We start from the raw sequence: 12,831 nt of genomic DNA on the forward strand, positions 1-12,831 counted from the left end.
ATAATTAATATGATAATTAAATTTTATTTTTAATTTATTATTAAACTCAAATTAAAATAAAATTTGTTAGATAAAATCATTGAATTACACTTTGTATTTATATTGAATTTTTAGAAATTATTTTTAATTTGCTTTTAATTTATTAATTAATATTTTTAGAATATAATTAGAGGTATTCTCAAAATCTAATAAAGTTTAACTAATTACCTTTTAAACTTATTTTTATTAATAATTTTTTAAATTTGATTAATGTTAATGTTTTAACATTAATTTAAAATAGTAATTAACTTGACAATTTTAAGAGTAAACTATTAAAATAGTCATTTTTGTTTGTCTCAAATTACATTTTAGTCACTTATGTTTGAAATGTCACGTTTTAGTTACTTACGTTATCATGTTACAATATTTTTGTCATTGAGCCGTTAATTGTCGTTAATAGTGTAACAATAAGCTGACATAGCACGTTAAATTATCATTTCAAATGAAAATTTTAGGTTAGATTGTACAATTGGTCCCTATATTTTTTTATTCTGAGCAATTTAATTTTTTATGTTTTTTTAACTTTTTTTTATTCTCTTTTGTTTCTATCTTTGTTTTCCTCCCTTTTCTATCTTTATCAAAGTAATATCATTAACCTTATTGTTCAAAATTTGTGTCAGAGGTGAAAGTAAAAAGACTCTTAAAGGAAAGTAACTGTGACTATGGAAAAAACCTAAAACACACAATTCGGAAATTTTTCATATACGCCTTTTAAATTTTAAATTTCTCTTCATTCACTCAAACTAAAACCTTACTTATTGATAGAAACACGACAGATTAACACTTCTTTTTCTTTTTTCTTTTTTGGTCAAATTTGCTCATTTGTCTTTAGACTTGGCTACTATTCTTTCAAGCCAAGAATATTTATATTTGGTAAAATGACTCTAACCTACTGATTAAGAACTGCTCCATTATTTTACAGTACATTCATGATTATCATTCAATGACAAAACTTGGTACAATCCATACATTAACTACACAAAAAATTTCACTCTAGTTTTATTCTTTCATGTGCATCTCCATTTTGCTTGTTCATACAACATCCAAACAAAATACTTCATAAGAGCAAGAATTTACATGTATAATCTAGACAACCACGCATCAAAGAAGGAACGGGAACACTTTTCTTTTGAGAGAGGGGGTTCAGCAGTTGATGCCACATTGTGTGGTGTCTGGACCCTTTGTTTTCAACACAAATGGGTCAATTCTGACCCAAAGCAAGGAGAAGATTGAAGCCAGCAGAACTGACCATATAACAACAATGGTGGGCGTCCTGTTTTGCCTCCCCATTAGACCTTTAAGGAATGGATAGAGATGGACAATGACCCAGAATGAGAAGAAGAGCTTTCCAAAAAGTGGTCCCCAAGATTGGTATCCATTGTTTATGGCATCTGAGATGCCTGCTACAACTCCAACTAGGTTAATTATTAACACTGTTGTTGGAGGAATGAGGAGAGTTGTCCATTTGAAGGTGTACAATTCTCCAAACTCTTCATCATCTGTTGTCTTTGATGTCACTGTGAAATTAGTGTCAATCCCTGCTAGAACCTTCAGCAGACCTTGAACCACAGCAAATAGATGTGCTGAAATACCACCTATGACCCAAAATTGCTCATTTCTCCACCATTCCTCAATGCTCACTCCACTCCACCTTAGCTCAAGAATACCAGTTGCAAATATTGAAAGAAACAAGGCAATGAAGAAGAGACTTGCAAACGTGCTTATCTGCCATACAAGACAATTCACAACATGTTACGCATTACTAAACAATGCTATTTAATTTTAATCTTCAGTTAGAGTTGAACCCAGTTTACTTACTGGTGGCATGATGAATTTATCTGTAAGCAAACAGATTGCTGGGAGGGTACAATAGGCAAGCAATGGTAAGGATGTGAAAGGATAAATGGTGGTGTTGACATATGCAAATCGCTCAAGCCACCTTAACTTTGCTCCCTTGAGGCCATACCAGGCAGGGCAGTGACGACTAAAGAAAATCTCGACTGAACCAAGCGCCCATCGAAGGACTTGGTTGAGACGATCCGAGAGATTGATGGGAGCTGAACCTTTAAATGCAGGCAACTTTGGCATGCAATATATTGACCTCCATCCACGGCAATGCATCTTGAAACCTGTTAGGATATCCTCAGTGATTGAGCCATAAATCCAACCAAGCTGCTCATATAGAAAGCATAAAAAGGTTTAGACTGTTAAACTTGGAGAAAAAAAAAAGGCCAGCTCTAGCCAAATTAGGAAATGAAATTTCAAGTTTGTTGGATGCACCTCGCTACCCCATTCAGTTTTGTCTTCATAACCACAACTGATTACATGAATGGCTTCTTTAAGAAGTGCTGCAGGGCTCGAGGAAGGAGGCACACCACCTTGGTCCATCAGGGTTGAAGTTACAAAAATGGCTGACTGTCCGAATTTTTTTTCAAAGTTCATCTGGGACATCAGTAACTCCTTATCATCCTCCACTGCTGCTCCACAAGTATATATGAAATTTAGAATAAGTGGGTTGAAGAAACAATATGTAGGTGAAAAAACAAGGGAAAAAAAAAGGAATCTGAACCACCTTCTAGGCTTGGCCCGTTTTCATTTCCACCATTCTTGGAATACTTCTTGTCCTTCTTGCGGCGTCCAAAACAAGGGCAGCAACCACAACTTACCATCTTTGGGCGCTTAGGGCCCTTGGGGGGTTCATAGCCATAGAGAGCTTGCCTTCTGAAAACACACCCCGTGCCGACATATACAGGTCCTTGAATACCATCTAGACCTTTCATGTTAATCTGCAGAAGCCAACGAAAAGAAGAAAATTTTTGAATCATTTACTGTCTCACTGTATAATCTAAGCGTACAAAACAAGCACAAATCCCCACTGGGACAACTCAAAAGGGTTGGGAATCGCACTTACATCAAAGAAAACTGTGTTTCTATTGGCATATCGATCGTGCCTATCAATACCATCGAATCTTTGAGGAAATTGAACATAGCAAACCTTTCTTCCAATTTGAGGATCCATCAAGAAACACATTGCTTCTCTTGCAGCCTTGCTGTTGTTTATATAATGGTCACAATCCAAGTTCAACATAAAAGGAGCATTTGTAAGCACCCCAGAGACACGAACCTGAAATTTTTTTCATAGAATTAACATAATTATGAAGGGTACTTGTATGAAACATAAGTTATATGGTGCTTTGATTAGATATTTACAAGGGCATTCATGGCACCCGCTTTCTTGTGATGCAAGAAACCAGGTCTTTTCTCTCGAGATACATAAACAAGGCGAGGAAGCTCATTTCCTTCGGTATCATGGCCTCCACTTTGACCAAGAAATACTTGAATCATACCAGGGTGATCCTTTGTATTGTTTCCTGGCCATGGTGTCCCATCTTGCATGATCCACCCCTCTGGAGGAACCTTCTGGGCTTTTGCTACAAGTGCATTTATCCTCACCTTGAACTCTTCATATTCTCTCTGTTAAGAACCAAAGAAAATTTTCAACTTTAACCTAAAATTAGCTCTCACTGCAGCTTAAACCAAGAATTTTGAATCCAGGAGTTCATATATACAAACCTTCATGGCTCGTCGCTCCTTAACAAATGTGGGTTGGACTTTGTCCTTGAGATAATCAACCTTTAAAGTGAAGTACATCTCAGGTGCTCGGGGCTCTATGGCAAATTTCTTACAGAATGGCACCCATTTCCTAGCGAACTCAGCTGTTTCTGACAATGACTCGAAGGTGAGCATCGAAGCACCATCATCCGAAATGTAGCAAGAGATCTTATCCACTGGATAGTCCATGGCTAAGATCGATAAAACTGTATTAGCTGTAACTAGAGGGGGTTCCTTCATGGGATCCACTGTACTGACAAAGATATTGTTGGAAACGTGATGGGCCGAAAATTTACTTTTTATTACACACTCAATATATTACAATACGAAGATTACAAATATTTTCTCAATGACTAGATAGTCTAGCTGCTGCTAGATTTTAACTCACTCAAGGTTTGCTAACCTTCTCACTCTCACTCACGTTGCTTCTTTTATTTCTTTTTTCTTCTCATTTTTCTTTAATACAACACAAGTTCAAGCCTCTATTTATAGGCTGATAAAGTGACAACAAATGTGGCTATTAATCCACTTAATTTCCAGCCACAAAACATCTCAATAATGGAGCACTTTGTATGGCTAAAATTTCAGCACTTTGCATGGCACAAAATTGCTCCACGTCTCATGCTTCTAGATTATGCTTGGAGTGGGTTTGATTTCTAACACTCCCCCTCAAACCCAACTTTCATACCGAGCTTCTCTTTGAATTTGTTGAATGTCTCCACTTTCAACGGCTTTGTGAAAATATCTGCCAGTTGATCTTCTGTCCTGCAATGGACCAACTCCACGTTTTTGTTTTTCACTTGCTCTCGGATAAAATGATACTTCGTATCGATGTGCTTGCTTCGGCTGTGCGACACCGGATTCTTGGCAAGTGATATAGCGGATTTGTTGTCAACGTAGATGGTAATTGGACCTTCATTTGAAACACCTATTTCTCCCAAAATATTCTTCAACCACATTGCTTGGCATGTACAAGTTGCTGCGGCCATATACTCTGCTTCACATGTTGAGAGAGCAATTGTTTGTTGCTTCTTTGACGACCATGAAAAAACTGCGGAACTGATGTGGAATGCATATCCGGAAGTGCTTTTCCGATCATCCAAGTCTCCCCCATAATCGCTATCTGAGTAGCCAACTAATTTTGAATCTTGTGAGTGGGTATAAAATAAACCATGGTTCATCGTACCTTTGATATATCTCAAAATTCTTTTTGCGGCAATTAAGTGGTCTTGCTTCGGCTTCTCCATGAATCTGCTCACCAATCCTACTGCATATGTAATATCTGGTCGTGTGATTGTCAAATACCTTAAACTTCCAACGAGACTTTTAAACAACGTCGGATTTATCGACTCCCTTGTCGAATCAACACTTAGCTTCATCCCTGGATCAGCTGGCGTGACTACTGGCTTGCAATCCTTCATTTTGAACTTGTTCAAAATCTGCTCCGCATACTTCTTTTGAGAGACAAAAATTCCATCTTGCATTTGTTTCACCTCGACTCCAAGAAAGTATGACATCTCACCGATATCTGTCATTTCAAATTCTTCAGTCATAGCTTTCTTGAATCATCAGACATACCTGGATTGTTTCCGGTGAAGATTATGTCATCCACATATAGGCATACGATCATGATATCTCCATATCCATTCTTCTTTGTGTACAGGGTGTGCTCGTGCGGGCTTTTGATGAATCCATTTCTTCGGAAGTACTCGTCGATCCTTGTGTTCCATGCTCTTGGGGCTTGCTTCAATCCATACAAAGCTTTCTTCAATCGGTAGACTTTGTCCTCCTTTCCTTGTATGCTATATCCAGGTGGTTGTTCTATGTAGACTTCGTCCTCCAAGTAGCCATTCAGGAATGCAGACTTGACGTCCATCTGATAGATTTTCCATTTGTATTGTGCTGCGACCGCTATGAGAAGCCTAATTGTGTCTATTCTTGCGACTGGAGCAAATATTTCATCATAGTCCACTCCTTGTCTTTGCTTGTAGCCTTTGGCAACTAGTCTTGCCTTGTATTTCTCTACTTTTCCTTCTTTGTTGGTCTTCGTCTTGTACACCCACTTGACACCAATCGGGCTATGTCCTTCTGGCAGACTTGTTAGCTCCCACGTGTCATTCCTTCTTATTTCAGCAATCTCCTCGTCCATGGCCTTCTTCCATTTATTGTCTTCAATTGCTTCTTCGTATGTCACTAGATCACATTCTGTCATTAGACAGAATAGTGAATAATCGAACTGCGTCTCTACAGGTTCCGTAGAATTGTAGATGTCGTTGAGACTCCGTGTTCTTGTGGGTGCTTCATCTGAGCTGCTGCTTCCGCTGCTGCTGGTTGGTGACGAAGGGGCTGTTGTACCAGGACTTTGATCATCGCCTTGTTCTTCTTGGTTGATGACATCATTGTTGTCTTCGTTGAAAAATAATCCTTCCACTTTCTTTTCTTCTTCACTCCATCTCCAGTAATCCGCTTCATCGAACTCGACATCTCTTGAGATAATCAATTTCTTAGTAAGAGGATTATAAAGTCTGTAGGCCTTACTTCTTTTGTCATAGCCTATAAAGATACACTTCTCTCCTCTATCGTCAAGCTTTTTCCTCTGTTGCTCAGGAACGTGTGCATATGCAATGCATCCAAAAATTTTGAGGTGTCCAACTCTTGGCTTGTGATCGCTCCATGCTTCTTCTGGTGTCTTGTGTCTTACACTTTTTGTTGGACATTGATTCAACAGATAAACTGCGCATTCAACGGCTTCAGCCCAAAAAGTTCTCGGAAGGTGTTTACCTTTTATCATGCTTCTTGCCATATCCAGAATTGTCCGATTTTTCCTTTCTGCAACTCCGTTTTGTTGTGGAGTGCGTCTGGCTGTTAACTGATGAATGATTCCATGATCCTTGCAGAAACTTTCATAAAGCTTTGCAGTATACTCGCCTCCTCTATCGGATCTGAGTATCTTCAAATATCGACCACTCTGTTTTTCCACCATTGCTTTGAACTCCTTGAATTTTTCTAGGGCTTCCGATTTTGCTTTGAGAAAATAAACCCAACATTTTCTGCTATAATCATCAATAAAAGTTAGGTAGTACCTGTTTCCACCGAGTGATTCAATGTCGTACGGACCAGATATGTCGGTGTGTACAATTTCCAATGGTCTTCTAGCTCTTCGAGATTTTCCTACTTCAAATTTCTGCCTATGCTGCTTTCCTTTGACACAGGCTTCACACAGTTGATCTGGATGATTAATACTTGGTAATCCATTCACCATATTTGTCTTCGACAACAGCTTCAAGCCGGAAAATCCGAGATGTCCGTACCTTAAGTGCCACAACCATGATTCATTCTTCAGATCCGTCTTCATGCATTTTACTTCTCCAGACTCGATGTCGAGGGTGAAAAGACGATTTCGCGTCATATCAACTCGAACAACTAATTCTCCACTTTTGTTCCTGATGGCGAGTGAGCGGTCTTTCATATGAACTTCATATCCTTTTTCTAGGAGTTGACCAAGACTGATCAGGTTGCTCTTCAAAGCTGGTACATAGTAAACGTCTGAGATGTACTTCTTCTCTCCATTCCTTTGTGTTATAACAACCTTGCCCTTTCCTTTGATTTCTGCATGTGAGTTGTCTCCAAAAGTTATTTTTCCATGAACTGTTTCATCTAATTCTGTGAACAGCTCCTTTTTTCCACACATGTGGTTGCTTGCACCGTTGTCGAGATACCACACACTTCTCTTGCGATCTTCATTTTCTCCGTAAGTGAGAAAGACACTTGATTCCACTTTTTCGTTGCCTTCTGCTGCGACTGCTACATGGTTTCTTTCATCCACTTTGTGTGTTGATCTGCACTCGTAACTGAAATGTCCATACTTGTTACAGTTGTAGCATTGTACCTGAGATTTATTTTCTTGAAATCTGCCTCGGCCACGACCTCTAGATCCACGTCCACGGTTGGATGTTTGATAATCTTTATTTTCTTGATATCTCCCATATGATTGATTTCCACGTCCTCGTGATCCTCTTCCTCCTCTGTTTCCACCACGGTAGCCTCCACGGTATCCTCTGCGGTTTCCTCTTCCTTGGCTAAAGTTATTACTTGTTTCTCCGTCGTCGACGGACAACTTGCTATGCAAGGCTTGATCAAGATTTTCACTATCTTCATTTAGCTTCATCTTTTGCTCATGGGCTTGCAGAGAACCCACAAGTTCTTCGAGCGACATCTTTGACAAATCTTTTGATTCTTCGATGGCAACGACTACGTACTCGAATTTGCGTGTGAGTGACCGTAGAATTTTCTCCATCACTCTTACCTCGTCAAGAGTTTCTCCATTTCGTTTCATTTCATTTACCACCGATTTTACACGATTGGCATAGTCATCGATATTCTCGGAGCTCTTCATTTTTAACATTTCAAATTCAGCTCTAAGTGACTGAAGGCGTACCTTTTTAGCTTTTTCTACACCTTGAAATGATTTTTGCAAAATCTCCCATGCATTCTTCGCGTTCTTCACATCTGATATTTTCTCGAAGGTTGATTCATCCATACCTTGAAAAATACTATTCAAGGCCTTTTGATCCTTCTTTCGTGCTTCTCGTAACGCCTTCTTAGCGTCATTTGATAAAGCTGCTTCTGTAGCGGCATCTCCGGGCTCGATGTATCCTTTTTCAACGATCTCCCAACAATCTTGCGAACCGAGCAAAGCCTTCATTCGAATGCTCCAATTTCCATAATTTGTCTTCGTCAATTGTGGAACTTGTAGCTGAATTACGTCGCCCATATCGACTTGTTAGATGAACACCAAAGGTACTCCGAACTGGACACGAACCGGACACGAACCGAACTCCGAACCAAGCTCCGAACCGTAGCTCTGATGCCACTTGTTGGAAACGTGATGGGCCGAAAATTTACTTTTTATTACACACTCAATATATTACAATACGAAGATTACAAATATTTTCTCAATGACTAGATAGTCTAGCTGCTGCTAGATTTTAACTCACTCAAGGTTTGCTAACCTTCTCACTCTCACTCACGTTGCTTCTTTTATTTTTTTTTTCTTCTCATTTTTCTTTAATACAACACAAGTTCAAGCCTCTATTTATAGGCTGATAAAGTGACAACAAATGTGGCTTTTAATCCACTTAATTTCCAGCCACAAAACATCTCAATAATGAAGCACTTTGTATGGCTAAAATTTCAGCACTTTGCATGGCACAAAATTGCTCCACGTCTCATGCTTCTAGATTATGCTTGGAGTGGGTTTGATTTCTAACAGATATCCACTGGAGTAAGCATGTTGGGCTCACCTTCCCTCTCATACCTGCACCAACCATTGTGAGTTTTGGTTATGGGACAAAAGAAACATAATTTTTAGATCAACTGATGATTGCAGTCATAATAAACTGATTCCATTCATGAGATTTTTCACAAGAATATCTGCAAAATTTGTATACCTCAGGGAAAGACGATCGAGATATGTCTCACGGTCTATTGGGAACCACTTAGGGAACTGATCAAGGATCCACGAAAAGGCAAACCAGATTTCACATATCACAGAAGTTAGCCACAGTCCAATAGCATCGTGCACCGGGTTCAAAATTCGATAGCGGAGGAAGAAAGCCAGGATAAGTAAACGAGCCACGATCACCATACGGTAAGGGTTGATCTTGCTAGATGCTATTGGCACCTTCCTTGAAAGTGGTTGCCTAGCTTCATCAAGCCTGTAAGAAAGAAAGTTTACGTAGAAATCACTCGTACTGGTTAAACAAACTGGTTCATGCAATAACAAAATTCTCCCATGCCGAGCACTACTTACATGGACATGTCGTCATACGCATCATCAGCTTCGGGACCGAGATTCCCTTGCTGCATTTTCCAATCATCCATCCTCTCTTTCCATCCTCCCTCTTTCTTATCATCCCATCTTGCTGCTCCTTCTGTTTGCAAGTTTTGTCCAGTGCCAAACAAATACTGAGCCATTACAGAAGTCGCACTATTTGGATGCAAAAAACTTATATAGGCTTGAGGAAAAGTTAGATTTCAAGCCGACCCAAATCATTATAATTGAAATAAAATGCCATTAAACCTGAATCATGGGAATTTCATTGTTGGGAAAGTTAATTTACAACATCATGTACTTAGTATAAAATTTTACAAAGGTTATATTTTTGAGACACTCGACATTCTCTTGAATATTTTATAAAATTATTTTTATTAAATAAAAAACAATATTTATATATTTTTTAAAATTGTTAATAATCTTTATTATTAACTACTATTTTAATAAAATATTTAATAATAATACTATTCAGTAATCTTTATTATTAGAATTAATCCACAAGTACGTTTTAGTCCAATGTGTTACATGAATACAACATGCATACCAGTTTCAGACATGGGATATGGGTGCACTCGTTTATGAAGAGAAGAATTTGACATATGCTCGCCATAAGCAAGAGCACCTGCTATTGGGAATTCCCCACTCACCTGCAACAAGAGAATAGAAAGGAAAGATATTATCATGGAAGGATTTTCACATAAGGATTTTCACATAAGGCAAGGAAAGAAGTGTTTCCGACCGGTCTAGATCGGACACCAGTTATAACAGGAGGAATTTGAGGAGTTTCATCATCTTCAGGGCCTCTTCCATAGCTCATCTTCCCATGAAGAATGGATTCCACCACATTCCTATGCTTGTTCTGTTCATCATCGATGTTAAATTCGTGTTCGATATCATCCACATCCTCTTCATCTTCATCCCCTTCCACTCTAGGACTTCCTTTGAGACGCTTGTATCTAGTTTTACACTGAGGACACTGTTGAGTGCCTTCCCTCCTTTCGTACTCGTAGCAAGGCCTACAAACGGGAAAACCACACTCATTGCAGGCCAAATAGATCTCCATCTACTGTCACCCCGATCTCATCACCACAAATCTCACAAACTTGACCATCCAGATTCTTCAAAGGCTTAGGCTGTAGGCACACACAAAACAAATTTGTCACTCAAGTAAAAACAAGAAACTATATCTTCTTCTCTTCCTCTTTCTATGTATTATTTACCTCTTCATGGCCATGGATGACAACAAGTTCATTGCGGTTGTGAGAGCCGGCGACAAGTCCAGCACTGGCTTCCATTGGGGAAGTGAATTAGCAAGGAGGACTCAAACAATGGAGTATTGCTTTATGAATGACAAGAAATATGAGATTTGGGAGCTCAACACTGTGACTCTCTTATGTAAAGTGTCCACATTAGGGATGGTGTCGTTGGTTGCAGTGTCGCCATTACCTTGAAGTTAAGCTTTCGTCTGTTTTTCTTTTTCCACCGACCATTGCCCCCTCACTGCCGGCTTATACAAGTTTTCAACCTTCAACGACCTTCCTCTCTCTATCTCTTTTCTTTTCATCTTCTTCTTTTCCCCTCTTTTTCCTTTTTTCTTAACTTTACTTCCATAACCAACCATGCTTCTTTTGTGTATTCAATTTCCCCATGGCTTTCTTCAAACCTTATGGATGTTTTTCTTTTTCTTTTCTTCACTTATAATAATCTCACAAATAATTAACTATATTCTAACTAACAAATTAAAATACAACACATCTCCATCAAACTTACACACAATAATTATACATTTCAACTTATAACCTCAAAATTTTCAACCTGAAAATTAATCAATCGAAGACAATAGATGTAGCAAGGTATATATACAGTGAAAAAATAATATCACGTCACTAAATATGTTTTCCAAATAAATAAATCTCATAGACCAACCAAGCATGAATTTTGAATGAAATATGTCATATTTAAAATTAAAATAATAAAAATATGAATAAAGTATTTATTAATATGTATATTATATAAACATATTTATAAAAGAAAATATTTTTTTTGAATCTCATACTAAAAACTTATATAATTTTTCAAATTGTGGTTACTAATTGAGTCTAGAATAATTAATTTCTTTTCATTAAATTTATTATGATCGATTTTTTTTCTCACCCTAACATAATAAATTATAATGGTTAAAATGGTCTAATTTTGAATTTTATAACTCACAAGATAGTCCAATTAGATAATACTATTGAACCTTAAATTAAATCGCTAACCTAAAACTCGATAGCTTAGTATTTTATATATACAAATTAGTAAATATCAATAGCTAAACAATTTATATGCAATAAACTGACAAAAAAATAACCCTTCAAGTTTATATATTTAGCAAGAATTAGACTAACATTTTAATTTTAATATAATACAAAAACTAAATTATGATGAATTAAATAGAGGAACTATATTCTTAATTTTCATAGAGGGATGAAATTGATAGTTAGACCTTATCAAAATTCTAGTGACATTTGAAACAAATTTCCCAATAGCACAAAATTTTGGATTTTATGTTAAAAGTAGCCAGGGATAGAGATTCATGATATATAGTACTATTTAATTGCTTTGTTTGAATAAATTATAAATTGTCCAATAAGATATATTTCAAGGTAACGAAGTCAAACATAAGAATGTGCCTACTTGGATCATGAAGGAAAATATTTGTTGTCCAATATTGTCTTTGACACGAAACATACTTTATTGGCATTAAGGTAGATAACGTAAAATTTTATTTGATTCTGCAAAAATAGTTGGAATTTGGGTTTGAATTACTAAAACTTTTATCCAATGCCAACTTAAAGAGGTAGTAAATTTAAAAGAAAATAAATTAAATATCCCATATTCAATACATTATACCAGCATTATATCGAATTTAGGTATCATAGAGTATTAGTATGCTTAGTCTAATAGTACTCTATCCATCATGAAGAGAAGCTGTTAGCAGACGTCCAGCAGGCAGCTGCATTTCCTGCAGGTGGAAAGAGGATTACAATACAAGAAAAAAAAATCGGATAGCGAAACAATACAACCAAAAGCATAACCCCATTGCTTTATTTGGTAGTTGAAAATGGTGACAAAAAAAAATGAAGAGAGAGAGACAGTATGCTTGGTATGGAAGAACTTAAAACCAAAGCTAAAGCTCAAATCATTAGGTGGATTTGTTGAAATCTCTCCATCTTCTAGACAGCCTGCTTTCTGAAAACTTTAAAAGCAACACTAACCCCCTCAAACGGTGCACATCAGATTTTAACACCAATGCAACATTGCACCAGATTCTTTTTTTTTTTTCTTGAGAGATCTCAATT

At 37.3% G+C, this 12,831-nt stretch overlaps 1 pseudogene; it reads right to left on the reverse strand.

Moving 5' to 3' along the window:
• Positions 1-953: 953 nt before the first annotated feature.
• Positions 954-11,095, reverse strand: LOC107933171 (cellulose synthase A catalytic subunit 7 [UDP-forming]-like; annotated as a pseudogene).
• Between the last annotated feature and the right edge of the window lie 1,736 nt (positions 11,096-12,831).

The sequence above is a fragment of the Gossypium hirsutum genome, chromosome A07 (genome assembly GCF_007990345.1).
Source record: "Gossypium hirsutum isolate 1008001.06 chromosome A07, Gossypium_hirsutum_v2.1, whole genome shotgun sequence".
In the NCBI taxonomy this organism is placed as follows: domain Eukaryota; kingdom Viridiplantae; phylum Streptophyta; class Magnoliopsida; order Malvales; family Malvaceae; genus Gossypium; species Gossypium hirsutum.